This window comes from Anabrus simplex, chromosome 8 (genome assembly GCF_040414725.1).
Source record: "Anabrus simplex isolate iqAnaSimp1 chromosome 8, ASM4041472v1, whole genome shotgun sequence".
Classification (NCBI taxonomy): Eukaryota; Metazoa; Arthropoda; class Insecta; order Orthoptera; family Tettigoniidae; genus Anabrus; species Anabrus simplex.
In genome coordinates, this window is record NC_090272.1 from 63,208,656 (window position 1) to 63,224,225 (window position 15,570).

The following is a 15,570-nucleotide window of genomic DNA, read 5'->3' on the forward strand; positions in this document are numbered from 1 at the left end:
CCGCCTCTGTGGTGTAGTGGTTAGCGTGATTAGCTGCCACCCCCGGAGGCCCGGGTTCGATTCCCGGCTCTGCCACGCAATTTGAAAAGTGGTACGAGGGCTGGAACGGGGTCCACTCAGCCTCGGGAGGTCAACTGAGTAGAGGTGGGTTCGATTCCCACCTCAGCCATCCTGGAAGTGGTTTTCCGTGGTTTCCCACTTCTCCTCCAGGCGAATGCCGGAACGGTACCTAACTTAAGGCCACGGCCGCTTCCTTCCCTCTTCCTTGCCTATCCCTTCCAATCTTCCCATCCCTCCACAAGGCCCTTGTTCAGCATAGCAGGTGAGGCCGCCTGGGCGAGGTACTGGTCCTACTCCCCAGTTGTATCCCCCGACCAAGAGTCTGAAGCTCCAGGACACTGCCCTTGAGGCGGTAGAGGTAGGATCCCTCGCTAAGTCCGAGGGAAAAACCGAACCTGGAGGGTAAACAGATGATGACATGTCATTATTTTTATGTTGATAATGTGACAATAATTAGAAGTTTCTTGAGCTATTCTTTAATTTTTTGGGCAACAAGGTCTCTGTATCTACAGTATGTACTTCTTGATACATTGCCAAATTTAGTAGCTGTATTTTCCATAGTAGTTTCTTTAGAAGAGAACACAGTAATAACATAAGAGCCCTTTTATTTTATTGTATTTATTGCCAGGTATCATGTTTTCAGGGAGTGATGTTACTTTTGAGAGGGCACCTTTTATGTTAAACAGGTATTTTGTCATTTAACAAATACGGTTCATTACCTTGGTGGCACATATCCTACAAAATCATGAACCATCCTTTTTTTTTGTCAGTGGTAAGCTGAGGCTCTTTTTTTTAGTACATTACTATTATTAATTACCGAGTTGATGAACCTCTATGAATTCCATTGAAAAGGAATGTGTAAACTCTGAATTCAGGGTTAATCACTAAGTTCCTTCATTAGTAAACATTCCTGTTTGAGTAATTGTGAATTCAATTACGAATCTCCTCTTCCAGCATTATAGCCTATTCACACTTTTGTTATGAATTTCCTCTTGGAGAAAGTATCCCTTCCAGCTTTTGTTATTGCATGTAATGAATGTAACGTGCATCTGTGAAAAATTGGGGATTAATTACTTAATTGATATCATGTGTGCCATATCTATACAATGCAGCTGGTTCATAAAGCATGAAATAAGTAGTTCAATGTGTGTTCTGCGTGTAATGGCATGGATGCAAGTTCTTAATATGGTTTCTTAGGATTTTAACAATTAATGTTCATAGAGATTTCCTTTTATATTTTCTTATATCATGTTCACCTCATGTCCATTTCAGTTTTAAGTAACCTGGTGAGGTTAAATTGAAAACAATTTGAGAAAGTGTCTGTGTGAAGGTCAGTTCAAATGTTATTAGAATTGGCATGCTACTTTTCAAATTTAAGTTCATATATTTTAATAAGTTGTTTTACTTTCAGTTTAATTTAAAATTTTCCCCTGTTCTGGTTATTTGAATCAGGGTCCAAAATCATACGAGTACATTTATATACACTAGGGAATGCGAATATAATTTTGATGACTTGATGACCAACTATTGTTGGCATGTACTGTAATCATTCTCTTTGCATAACAGCCAAATTTTGTGAGCTCTTCAACCCCTTAATTTAGGCTTCTATTGTAAAAAAAATGTTTACCTGTTTTCATGACCGACAACACTGAGCATTACAGCTTGTATGTTCCTGGACTGCTACTAATATACTGTAAGTAAGGTAGTTTATGTTATTATTTTAATTTAATAGCTTTTGCTGTACTTACATGTTTTTGATCTTTTATCTTTCATCAGCAAGTTCAGTTTTGTAAAAGCTTTTTTTGCTAGTGGCTTTGCGTCGCACCGACACAGAGAGGTCTTATTTATGGCGAGTTTTGTAAAAGGAACTGATCATTTTTGACTTAAATATAAGAAAGAAAGTGTCATATAGGCATATTATTATACAGTTGTTCAGTATTAAGACTCTTAAAAAACTGAATTCTATTCTTTTTGCATTTTTAATTGTTCTTCCTAATTATTACGGTATATTACTAATTTCGCTTCCGATATGCGCGCTACGAGAAAGAATATCTGTAGAATGTAGAATATCTGTAGAATGTAGGTTAACCAGCGTATTTTTCAATCATCGTAAGGAATTAGCTTCATCTACTATCCACTCGCGCTGGGCCCAGTTGCGTCACGAATCGTATTGCCAGGCCTTGTTCTCTAGGAGGTGCTGGTTGGGTCTTGCTGTGTACAGATAATAAAAAGGCGTGTGGCCTCCGTAGAGGCCTAGTGCACGTCTTTAGAGTAGACGCCCTTTAGGCGACTTCGCGTCTGTGAAAATGGGGCCTTACCTGAGAATTCTAACTATGAAGATACCACATAAATACCCAGTCTCCCAGCCAGAGGAATTAACCAATGAAAGTTAAACCCGACCAGGGCTGGAATCGAACCCGGAACCCCCTGAACCAAAGGCCAACATGCAAACCATTTAGGCGGCGTACTAGAGAAATGAGTGCGGTAGTTTCCCGTTGCTTTTCTCATAGTTATCATTAAAGATTCGATCCTAAAGTTCTAGGTTTTTCTAAGTTTTATTTGAAGCTTTGGAAAATACTCTAATGCACGTTAGCTTTCGAACAGTTTATCTGAAACCACCGTTCGACCTTGTCTGCAGTCCCCTAGATGTTTGCTGCGGTTCATGGACTAGCGTTATACAAGGCGCGCGCTGTTTGTTCAGGACGATGGCGTATGTTTCCGTTACATTGACTGAGGTTAGGTTACTTCAGACCATTGCTTATTGACACAGCTCAGCACATGAAAAAGAATCGTATTCATACAAAATGCTCGAGTAGGAACAGACTTCGAGCGAAATAATGGTTATTATTGAACAGTTCTCTTATTATTTTAGGGGCCAAAACAGCGGAAACATTCGCCGCTCTTAACAATAATCACAGCAGAAAAAATAAGACTCTGGAGAATGAAGGGATTGGCTTCAGAAATAATCATGAAATGTTGGAAAAGGAAGACTCCGTAAGCTGTGCACACCTAATATCAGGTTTGGGAGAAAGGACAGTACATCAAGGGACATCAGACAGGAAAGAGGAAAGAAGAACTTGGCACGAATATTGCTAGATTCAATCGGCCAACATAAAATCTAAACCAACCCAAGCACAACAGGGTTGGCAACAAAAACGAGAGGGATTTTTCTCACGTCAAACTTACAGTAGGTAACCGTCATAAAAAGACATTTCAGGCGACATTTGGGTAGAAACGAGACGTGGACAATAAATGTTGCGACAAGCAAAAGAATAGAGCTTTTGAAATCACGGTCGTTCCGAAGAATTGCGAAGATGAGACAGGTAGATGGGGTCATAAATGACTAGATACAGAACCGAGTAAGTCAGAAGGGAACGAATGGAGAAACTAAATCAAAAGAAGCGAGGTTGACTGCGCAGATCTTGGGACATTCAGGATTTGTTCAGTTAGGTTTAGAGAGAGCTGAAGGGTGTAAGAATGGGAGGAGGAGATGAACATATGAATATTACAACATTAGATTAGATGTAGCTTGCAATAGCCATATGGAGATAAGAATAGGGCGGCATGGAGAACTACACCGAATCATTCTGTGGATGGGCATTATATTAAACCAAGAAGTTATAAAAATGCGGCATTAAGTGGACAAATACAGCACAGCACAATGTTTATTTAAATCACTCTTCTGTGGCTTTGCCCAACAAAATGATCTGAACAGTGAGCAAATTAGTGGGTGTAGGCTGGCAGACAGATGATCGTTTTTCGCTGGCATTTATTTCCACAAATGGCGGGTAACAGAGTTCTATCTTTTTCTCCTTCAGCTATCCTTGGGGATGAAAAAAGGAATACCCAGCCAGTTAGGACAATGAGAACCTGGTACTCTCTATGTCTTCCTATGACCATCGCTGTCCATGTTTGTGCTATAGGAAACTGCTCAAGCTCGAAGTTTTTCACTGTTTTCCTGCGAAGAGTAGATCCCCTTCAGCGGTGGGGATCTGAACGGACATGAAAGGGAATCTGGTGCAGTGTTGGGATCAAATGCATGGGGAAAAATGGGGGAGATATAAAGTCGGGTTAGACTGTTTGACAGAAGGTAAGGAATAATAACCCATAAGCTGTTAGGAATGCGAGATTAGATATGATGGAACAGTTTGAGTTCTACGAATTTGCCATTCAGAGTTATATTTCACTTTTATGTCCCATAGTTCACCCAAAAAATAACAAACTATTCAGAATTCACATCTCTAAAGACCCTGTTCCAACCTGCCGATGTAACAAAACTACGTAATTATTTCAAAGGGGATTCCCTTCGTACTATCCACTTCAGTCTCAGAACATCCGTATTGTAATGCCGTATAGCTCACCAGAATACAACGAATAATACAGTGTCCATATTTTACTCGACTTTCTATATAGCCTACCGGTACCGTACCAGAATGGTTTCCTTTTTTTTTCACAACAAATTATTTGATCAGATGCTTTTGAGACTTTATTAACGTAACGTAAGAACCGCGTGGAAGCTGGTGTCATCGGTAGCAGGATAATAGGCAGTTTCGTGTAGTAGGGTGCTATCATAGTGTTAAGACGGTAGCGTGAAGTTACGAGTTGTGGTTTGAAGCTTGTTTTGTTACGAACTTGCGGATATGTATTCGCTATGCAAGATTTAATGTACGAATCAATGTACTGCCATCCGTCCGGCTCCTCGGCTGAATGGTCAGTGCAGGGCTCTTCGATTCAGAGGGCCCTGCGTTCGATTCCCTACCGGTTCGGAAATGTTAACATTAATTTCATGTTCCTGGAGACTGTGTGTTAGTACTGTGCTCAGCGTCCCTGCAACTCACACACCACATACAACACTACCCTCTACTAAATAACGCGCAGTATCCTATACACGGCAGATGCCACCCACCCCTGTTGGAGGGTCTGCCACCAGGCTAGAAATAGCCACACAAAACTGCCATATCACGCGGAAGATCCTACAGAGACTCATCTAAGAGAAATCGAGCCCAAAGAGTTGAGCGGAAAGAACTAGATCGCAAAGACTGCCAGCATTTTCGTCCAGATACCTTGGAACCATGACCGATTATTTTTCCTGCTGCTGCTTTCATTTTCCACCTTGAAGGGATCGGGTGGGCCACCTACAGGGTGACGGCTTCTGTGTTCATTCTCTTCAGCAGAAACCACTAGCTAGCATTTGAGCACCACAGTGAAAAAAATGGCAAATCCCAACTTGCCATCTAGCACTTTTTAAATTTTATTTTTAACAAGAAATGTACTGTGCTGCTATCTAGCAACAAGATAAGAAACCTGTTTTCAAGGTGTGATGTGCCGTTTGGTCGTAATCTTTAACGTTTTGTTTTTCACAGCCGCTTGCCACGCTCCATGCCAGTGGAAGAACGGCATATCCCAGCCAATCTGAGCATTCAGTTCGTAACGAGCGGAGTGGCGAATGCTGTTTAATGTCGACCAAAATGAAGTTGCTTACAGGCAGGCCCCGATTTCAAGTAGTTAGCGCCCTGGGCAAACAATATTTAGCCGCCCCCCGCCCCCTGCTCGTTTTCCTGTTCCTCTAAAAAATAATTGTTTACAAATTAAATATTACAGTTTTCAAGATTATGAGTTTTAAAACAGCACATTATGCAAATACAGTTAATTCTCATAATTAAACTTATCAAGCCAAATAAAGGTAACAGCCAAATAAGAATCAGGCTGTTTTTATTTTTCTTTAAAAAGCCGTTGGTTTGTATGTAAGTAAATTATTTTAGAAATAAGACATTTCCTTTATAAAATTTAAATATATAGATTAAATTCAGGTTTTAAAGTTATGATGATGATGCTTGTTGTTTAAAGGAGCCTAACATCGAAGGTCATCGGCCCGGTTTTTAAGTTGGAATAGTTCAAAGTGTTTTATATAGGCTAATAAAGTAATTATAATAATTTGTGGAATGTAAAATTAATTTGAGTGTAATGAATTTAAGACGTAATTCACGCAGGCCACAATTACTCGATCCGCCAGCCGCCGCCCCTCAAAAACTGGCGCCCTGGGCAAATGCCCAGTCCGCCCATTTGTAAATCGGGGTCTGCTTACAGGTAAAGCGAAAGTCCCAAGAGTGAGTAAAGAACAAAACAAACATTTTGTAAAAATAAAGGGGAGCGATAAGTAAGTAGACACGAGCAAGTGTTAAAAGAAGAGTAGGGTGAACTTTGTGTCCTGTCGAGTCTGTACGGCAACACAGCAGCTCTGTGATCAGTCTAGGGAAGGGATTTTAAGGTGGAAAGTATGGTCAGAAAAGGGGGGAAAGCGAGGTTCTGAAAATACCTACAAAAAAGGTGCTGATGAAATTACTTTATCAAGGTGAACTTTCTTTATCCCATTTGATGGGTTCTTAAAGCTAATAAACTTATCATATGGGATTACACACAACATTTCAATGTTCTTAAAAGTCAATTGCAATATTTACTCCGCATATGGCACTTCGAAGAATGATTCCATCAGTTTCGATGAACTGCATTTTGAATTATTCTGAATGGAACAAAACTTCTCCTTCTTACCTTTCGGCATGATTTTGTATTGTAAATAAGAAATCCGGTCCGCCTCTGTGGTGTAGTGGTTAGCGTGATTAGCTGCCACCCCCGGAGGTCCGGGTTCGATTCCCGGCTCTGCCACGAAATTTGAAAAGTGGTACGAGGGCTGGAACGGGGTCCACTCAGCCTCGGGAGGTCAACTGAGTAGAGGTGGGTTCGATTCCCACCTCAGCCATCCTGGAAGTGGTTTTCCGTGGTTTCCCACTTCTCCTCCAGGCGAATGCCGGGATGGTACCTAACTTAAGGCCACGGCCGTTTCCTTCCCTCTTCCTTGCCTATCCCTTCCAATCTTCCCATCCCTCCACAAGGCCCCTGTTCAGCATAGCAGGTGAGGCCGCCTGGGCGAGGTACTGGTCATTCTCCCCAGTTGTATCCCCGACCAAGAGTCTGAAGCTCCGGGACACTGCCCTTGAGGCGGTAGAGGTGGAATCCCTCGCTGAGTCCGAGGGAAAAAGCCGAACCTGGAGGGTAAACAGATGATGATGATGATGAAATAAGAAATCCACAGTTTTAGCTTTTCAGGAAAGCAACTCAATGTGAGCTACGAATTTTAGCTAAATAAAATAGAATAAAGTGCGAGAATATATTCTTTATTTATTCCTAAAAATTACAATCCCTTCCTTAATGGTCGTTATCCGGTTGATTAGATTAGTAGTTTGCCTTTTTCTACCACTACGAGCGCTAATGTGAGTCAATGCAGAGTTTCACTTAAGCCCTTATAACTACATTCGGTGTACACATTTTTAAAAAAATCCAAAAAGGACTGAGGGTATTGAACCAAGAAACACATTATAGAAAGAATGATGTAAATACGTTAATTTGGCTAGGATTTGAATACAAAAGAAAACAAGAAACAAGCGATTTTTTTAGGCTTTTTCTCGGAACTGCATTTAGGCCGGAAGTCATTTTCGAAATTTGTTTTAGTTTGATAGAGCTATCCAAGACTCACAATTACCGGGCGAGTTGGCCGTGCAGTTAGGAGCGCGCAGCTGTGAGCTCGCATCCGGGAAATAGTGGGGTCGAACCCCACTGTCGGCAGCCCTGAAGATGGTTTTCCGTGGTTTCCCATTTTCACACCAGGAAAATGCTGGGGCTGTACCTTAATTAAGGCCACGGCCGCTTCCTTCCCAATCCTAGGGCTTTCCTGTCCCATTGTCGCCATAAGACCTATCTGCGTCTGTGCGACGTAAAACAACTAGCAAAAAAAAAAACAAACAAAAAAAAACCTCGCAATTCGAAACCTTTCCGGGCCCTTTAGCCCTTCAACTTTTGACACAATTGAGGAAATTGCTGAATTTTAAGTTCTTCGCAGTACAGGGAGCGCTGTCTGCTGAGATATGTTTACATCATTACAAGGTTTTGTCTGGACTGGTAAAACACCAAGAGGGACAAGAAGAGAGTATACATTCGATAGATGGAACCGTTAAATTTATGACGGAATTGTCCGCCTCTGTGATGTAGTGGTTAGTATGATTAGCTGCCACCCCCAGAGGCCCGACTTCGATTCCCGGCTCTGCCAACGAAATTTGAAAAGTTGTACGAGGGCTGGAACGGGGTCCACTCAGCCTCGGGAGGTCAACTGAGTAGAGGGGGGTTCGATTCCCACCTCAGTCATCCTCGAAGTGGTTTTCCGTTGTTTCCCACTTCTCATCCAGGCAAATGCCGGAATGGTATCTAACTTAAGGCCATGCCCGCTTCCTTCCCTCTTCTTTGTCTATCCCGTCCACTCTTCCCATCCCCCCAGAAGATCCCTGTTCAGCATAGCAGGCGAGGCCGCCTGGGCGATGTACTGATCCTCCTCCCCAGTTGTATCCAGCCGACCCAAAGTCTCACGCTCCAGGACACTGCCCTAGAGGTTGTAGAGGTGGGATCCCTCGCTGAGTCCGTGGGAAAAACCAACCCTGAAGGGTGAACAGAGTAAGAAAGAAGAAGAAAGAAAGATTAACTGAACTTAGTTTAATTTATCATCTCACAAAGAGGTGCAACAAACTGCGCTTCATTTCATCTCCCAAATATATATATTGACCTATCTGTATAGAAATAACTATATATCTGGAAAGGTGCTGCACCTTAATGTCCTTCACTAGCGATCACATACACCCCCAGCGGCGACTGTATCAAGCTGTCTAAGAACAATGACTTACTGAAACTTTTGCCACTGAATCCTTCTGTTTACGATGCTATATTTACAAGAATCTTAAGAGTGTAAATGACAACTGGGGGTGAAAATACTGAATTTATTAATGATGAGCTTTGTCTCGTCCCTGTAAGACAAATTATATATTTTGCCTATTATTTTTGCCCCCCCCCCCCGTTACTCCCTTTAATTGTTCTGAAAATTTAAAAGTAGCCTACGTTACTCCTTATACTATCAGCTATCTGCCAGTGAAAGTCCCATCAAAATTGGTCCAACCGTTTCAGAGATTAGCCGGAACAGACAGACAGACAGAAATCGTAAAAATTGGTTTTTAGTTATAAGTACCGTATATACTTTAATATAAACTTAGTAAAATGCTGTTAGTTTGACATTACAAACAGACACTTCAATGTTATTTATTTGTATAGATGAAACAGAGTATGAGTAATCACACATAGAACTACGATGCTGTCATAAGTTCACAAGTAAAAACACTTTTATTGTAACACTTCATTATTATCTAGGACACTACTGATTTGCGGTAGTATTTTTACGTATCTTTCCTCTAAAACAGCTGATGCATGTATGTATGTATGTATGTATGTATGTATGTATGTATGCTGCGCACCTTTAATAGATTTACAATAATAAATCAAATCAAATCACCGCACATATCTCACAAGCGGTATCTGCTGTTATTACACCGAGGTATTCATATATATTTTGCAGTTTAGTGAAGGAATAATTCGAACTTCATAGCAAGCGATGTTTCTAGTTTTAATGACTTGCAGCATGAATTTTAATTAAGGAATTACAGCATGACTTTCCCAGAAGAGACATGCAATGAATGACAAAGTCTTACAGAAGTGAAGACTAGCGGAAAATAACCATGGTATAAGAGGATCACTGCCATCTATAGCCATTAAATTCTCTTTATAACCTATTCTTCTTAAAATAGAGTATCCACGTCCGAGGTTATCTCTCGGTCCGTCGTAAACTCAGCAACTTAATTGATTCTGATGTCGCTCTGGCGTACGGAAAGCACGAGCAGCGACATCACAATATGCAGACTACTAGCAGTTCAAACGGAGACATTCTGCAGTTACACCGACAGTTAACGATCAAACAAACTAAACCTTTTCGAATCGAAACTTTTCTTTTAACCCATATATCCCCTATGCCTTCGCTGGCGAGATCTAGTGTTTACAGTCTTTTGGTATGGGCTAGAGCAATTTTGTTACTTGATCTGTCACAGTCTCATCCTTAGCTTTGACAATATGAATATGACTGAGGTATGAGCGATGCTAGAAATGCAATTCTTTATGCAGCCAGTCCCTGCTATAAATGGTGTCAAAATGTTGCTCATAGGGTCGGTTTATGCATACATTTCAGTGGGCTTGGCAGACTGATACGTAATAAGTTCTGGCTCAGTGAGGAAAGCAACGGGAAACTATCGTACTCCTCATTTCCGTAGTACGCCTCTTCTATGACAGCGAATGGTGAAGCTATTTTGGAGGATCCAACCAGCCTTCAGGCTGAGGACTGACATGGAGTAGGCCTACACACATCTCAGATTCTGATCATATGTTAAAGTATGCTTTGGAACATTTCTTCTTCTTTCCGAGGAGGCCTGCTAAGGACCGCGTGCGAATTTCAGTTCAATTCTTCATACTTTGTTTTCTCTTCCGCTCCTTCCAACATTATTTCATACTTTCACTATGTTGTTTCCTTCTGTCCTCGGACCACTTCGCACCAGGCTTCTTGTTCAATCTTCCTTGGAATCCTTCCATACTTACTACCCTCTTTCTAAATATTTCTCTGTCCATAATTTCTTCTTCTCTTACATTATTTCTTTCTAAGTCTTTCTTTACTTCTTGAATCCAGCTAGTTGTTGCCTTTTTGTCCCAAAGGTATTTGAAAATCCTTTTTGTTAATGTGGAATCATCCATTCTGTAAATATGCCCGAAAAATTGCAATCTCCTTTTTCTTACGGTTTCTGTTATGTTTTTCTATGTTCCTGTATATTTCATCATTAGATCTTAATTTCCATAATTCTGTTGTTTTCACAGGGCCTAAGATTTTTCTCATGATTCTCCTTTCTAGTACCTCAAGTTTATCTAATCTATAGTTTAGTACCAGGCATTCACTTGCATATAATCATTCCGGTTTCACCACTGTAGTGTAGTGCCTTATTTTAAGATTTTTAGATAGACACTTTTCGTTGTAAAAATTATTTGTGATACCATATGCTCTTTCCATCTTGTATACCCTTTCTTGTACTGCAGATTTGTCTAAACCATTTCCTTGAATTATTTCTCCCAGGTATTTGAATTTCGTTACTCTTTCTACTGAACTAATATCTGTTGCCAAAAATTTTGGAGCATTCTTGATGTTTGTAATACATTTTGATTTTTCTACGGAGATTCTCAAACCTATCTTGTTGGCTATTTCTTCCAAGAGATTAATTTGTGTTGTTGCACTTGTTAGGTTTTCTGACAATATAGCGAAATCGTCTGCAAATGCTAGGCAATTTATCTCAATGCCTTTGTTTTTTTCCCCCAAAGTTACCGTCAAAATGTCATGCTCTTTAAGCCTTACGTTCCACATTCTTACAATTTTCTCTAGAACACAGTTGAACAGAAGGGGTGACAGACCGTCACCTTGCCGTACCCCTGTATTTATCTTAATAGGTTTGGATATCTCACCCATAAATTTCACCTTTGAAATTGTGTCAGTAAGGGTTTCACGTATTAGGTTTGCCAATTTAGTTTTCACTCCAAATTCACGAATTGTTTTATCTATGGTTTCTCTATCAGCCGAGTCAAAGGCCTTATTTTTTTAATCTACAAAAGTCACAACAATGTCTTTTGAATTCAATATCCTATGGCGAATTATGGATTTTAAGTAAATATTTGTTCTGAACAAGATCTACCGTTTCGAAATCCAGCTTGATACTCACCCAGTTGCTTGTCAAGTGATGTTTCTACTCTATAAAGCAATATTTTTGAGAATATCTTGTATGCAATTTGCAGAAGAGAGATGCCTCTATAATTAACCATTCTATTTACAAGCAAATTTTTCTTCTTTATACTCGGTTAAACGAGGTCAGCTTCTTTAATCTGCAGGTGCCATTCATGTCTGCTCATTGTCATTTCTTCCTTTGTCCGACTCATTGGCTGAACGGTCAGCATACTGGCCTTCAGAGGGTCCTGGGTTCGATTCTCGGCCGGGTCGGGGATTTTAACCTCAATTGGTTAATTCCAATGGCACGGGGGCTGGGTGTATGTGCTGTCTTCATCATCATTTCATCCTCATCACGACGCGCAGGTCGCCTACAGGAGTCAAATAGAAAGACCTGCACCTGGCGAGCCGAACCCGTCCTGGGATATCCCGGCACTAAAAGCCATACGTGTCATTTCATTTCTTCCTTTAGTCCAAGAGTCTTCATCTCCCTCTGTACAGATATCATCCAGGTACCCGGGTCATCCAGAGAGTCTTTACTGTGGTAACAGACATTTTCTGACAGGTCGATCATTTCAAATATTTGGGATGTACATCATCATCGTCGTCAACATAAATACCAATGTTCTGCATTTAGTGTTGTACCCAGATGGCAGACTCCCTTTCAATTGTTTACCTAGTCTTTTTTAAAGCTGGGCTGAGTGGCTTAGACGGTTAAGGCACTCTCTTTCTGAGCGTAAGTTGGCAGATTCGATCCTGGTTCAGTATTTGAAGGTGCTCAAATACGTCAGCTCCATGTCGGTAGATTTACCGGCACGTAAAAGAACTCCGGGACAAAATGCCGGCACTTCGGCGTCTCGGAAAACCGTAGTAAAAGTAGTTAGTGGGACGTAAAACCAATAACATTATCGTTCTTATAATTTCTTAAATGAACTCAGATTTTCGTAATGTTGACAACACTGCCGTCACTCTTGCGGTAAAAATGGGAACTCATGTTCCTATTTGGGAACAGTAGGATCAAATGGGTTAAGCTGATAAAAATTCTTCGATTAACTTTACCCCATGATCCATTAGAAACGTGAAGGCCTGAAGATCACAAGTTGTGAAGCATCCTATGACAGAACTTTTTACATAACGTTATTAACCTTGGCTGGGAGTTTACTGGATTGCCTCCGTTTTTCCCGAATTCCTTTGAGCTGCTGTTGGTTAAGAAATGAGTCAACTTCGTTAAAGGCTCTATGTATTCCAGTCAGTCTGGCGAGATGAAAACATGCCAGGCCTTATATTCCTGTTTCTCTTTAACGCGAAACACATTTCACTGTTCCTTGAATACGCCAACAGCACTGTACCATAACCCTGTAACAGCTAACGTATACTTAACGAATCTTAACTTATGTAGTAGCAGGCAAGGAGGGAATATTACACCAAAACTTATTTGTAAGACATGGTACCGACCTTCAGCGTATTATTATTATTATTATTATTATTATTATTATTATTATTATTATTATATAGCTTTTCCCACACCTGTGGGCTGTGAGGTCGCGGGTGCAAACGGTATACCGCATGCAGATTTGGCCCTATTTTACGGCCGGCTGCCCTTCCTGACGCCAACCTATTTGGAGGAATGTAATCAGTATTATGTGTTTCTGTGATGGTTGGTAGTGTGGTAAAAATGAAATGTCGTATGGCTTTCAGTGCCGGGATATCCCAGGACGGGTTCGGCTCGCCAAAGTGCAGGTCTTTCTATTTGACGCCCGTACGCAACCTGCGCGTCGTGATGAGGATGAGATGATGATGAAGACAACACATACATCCAGCCCCCGTGCAGTAGGAATTAACCAATTAAGGTTAAAATCCCCGACCCGGCCGGGAATCGAACCCGGGACCCTCTGAACCGAAGGCCAGTACGCTGACCGTTCAGCCAACGAGTCGGACGGTAGCGTGGTGTGTTGTGTGGATATAAAGAGGAGAGTGTTGAAACAAACACAAACACCCAGTCTCCGACCCAGAAGAATTAATCAAACGCGATTAAAATCCCCGACCCGGCCGGGAATCGAACCTGGGACACACTAAACCGAAGACCTCAACGCTGACCATTTAGCCAAGGAGTCGGACATTATTATTAATTCAATTAAGCATAAACTATTTTCTGAAATGAACTCGCGGTCACCTGGGAAAGAGGCTGTGATATATAGTATAGGTCGATCACGTTCGACTGTTTGACCTACATTATCTGAATCTGCAAGAGAACAGCACAATACCGCGGCGGGATAAAACATAAAATCCTTGCGAGATGTAGAGACGAAGCGATGGATATTTAATGTGACATGGATGTGAACACTAGGAGAATGCAATAGAAAGTCACATTATCGACCGAATGCATTACTACATTTAATTTATTTATAGTGTGGCCTTTCCAGTGCCAGGAGTGTTCCGGGACATGTTCGGCTGGCCCGGTGAAGGTCTTTCTATTTGTCGTTCATGGGCGACCTGTACGTCATGAGGGGTGATGAGGAGGGGGGGGGGGGGAAGAAATCCAGAAAGAGGAGAAAAAACTTTTAAAATTGAAACATGCATTTGACTAATTTCGTAATAAATTTCCCGAAGTGTCAGCCAATTGTTATTAAATTCCCCTGTTGGAAAATCAAACGATCATAAATATGTCTTTCAGTAACATGCGTGAGGCGATGTTACCTAGCAACCGCATAGGCTGTGATGTGAAGTATTGATGGATGGCCATGATATACAGATCCAAGGCGTGTACAGCTCTCAAGGTACTGTTGTTAGGTAACACCACGTCACACATTGTGTTACATGACACCATTTCGTAACACAGATTTTCGGATGACCCCAAGCTTCCAGCTCTAAGACATATTTATGTCAACATGTTGTTACCAGTTGATACCCTCCCACTGAACGAAAGCATATAGGCCTAGGTCAGCCAGTGGACAAATCATGAGATTCTTGGAAAAATATTTTAATCAATAGGTTGTCTGTGCGTCGATTGTTCCAAAAGCTGTGTAGATCTTCATATCAAATCGAGATCGGGTAGCGTATGAACGATGCTGTCTTGCGTACTAGAATTCAGTATTGAAAGAAAAAAATGAGGATACACGTGAACAGTATGAACGTTGAGACAAAAAATTTGAACTTGTTTTTACAATAATAATAATAATAATAATAATAATAATAATAATAATAATAATAATAATCTGGCAGTTCATAATGTCTCAGATGTCGAAATTTAGTGTACAGATTTGACTCCAACTGGGCGGCCTGCGTATGAAATTCGATCTTCCGTTACGACTAACAGGCCGCGTCACGAGTGAAGTCAGCGTTCCTATCAGTGAAGCCGAGACTACGTAGACAAATTAGATGATGGGAGAATTCAGCCCAACGAATACCTAACGACGTAATGCGCCAGCACCGTGGTGTAGAGAATGCGTGCTTTACTCTTACCTAGAGGTCCAGGGCTCGATTTCTGGCCAGTTCCAGGGATTTCAATTCTGCCAGGCATATATGTGTGCGTGTGTGATGATATCATAAGCGTTCACCACGGATCTCTTAAATGGCGACATAACGTCAAGGGTTTTGTCGTCTTCAGAATTCCAACGATTGTAATCGAACCTAAGACTTTGGATACAATACTGTAAGTTAACATGCTAACTACTCGACCACCGTCATCGGCTGGTGAACTGCCAGTTTCGTTACATCAAAATGCGTTGAAGTTCAATATCATTATTCAGTACAGTTTATTTTGGTGCATATTGTACTCTGCTCACTGGCTATACCAAACCTTATAAGCTAATGGTCCCTATATACTTAGT

General features: G+C 41.1%; 1 protein-coding gene across 1 annotated transcript in view; it reads right to left on the reverse strand.

Moving 5' to 3' along the window:
- LOC136878786 (matrix metalloproteinase-2) overlaps positions 1-15,570 on the reverse strand; it is a 226,513-nt gene that overhangs the window by 92,773 nt on the left and 118,170 nt on the right. The window lies entirely within an intron of this gene.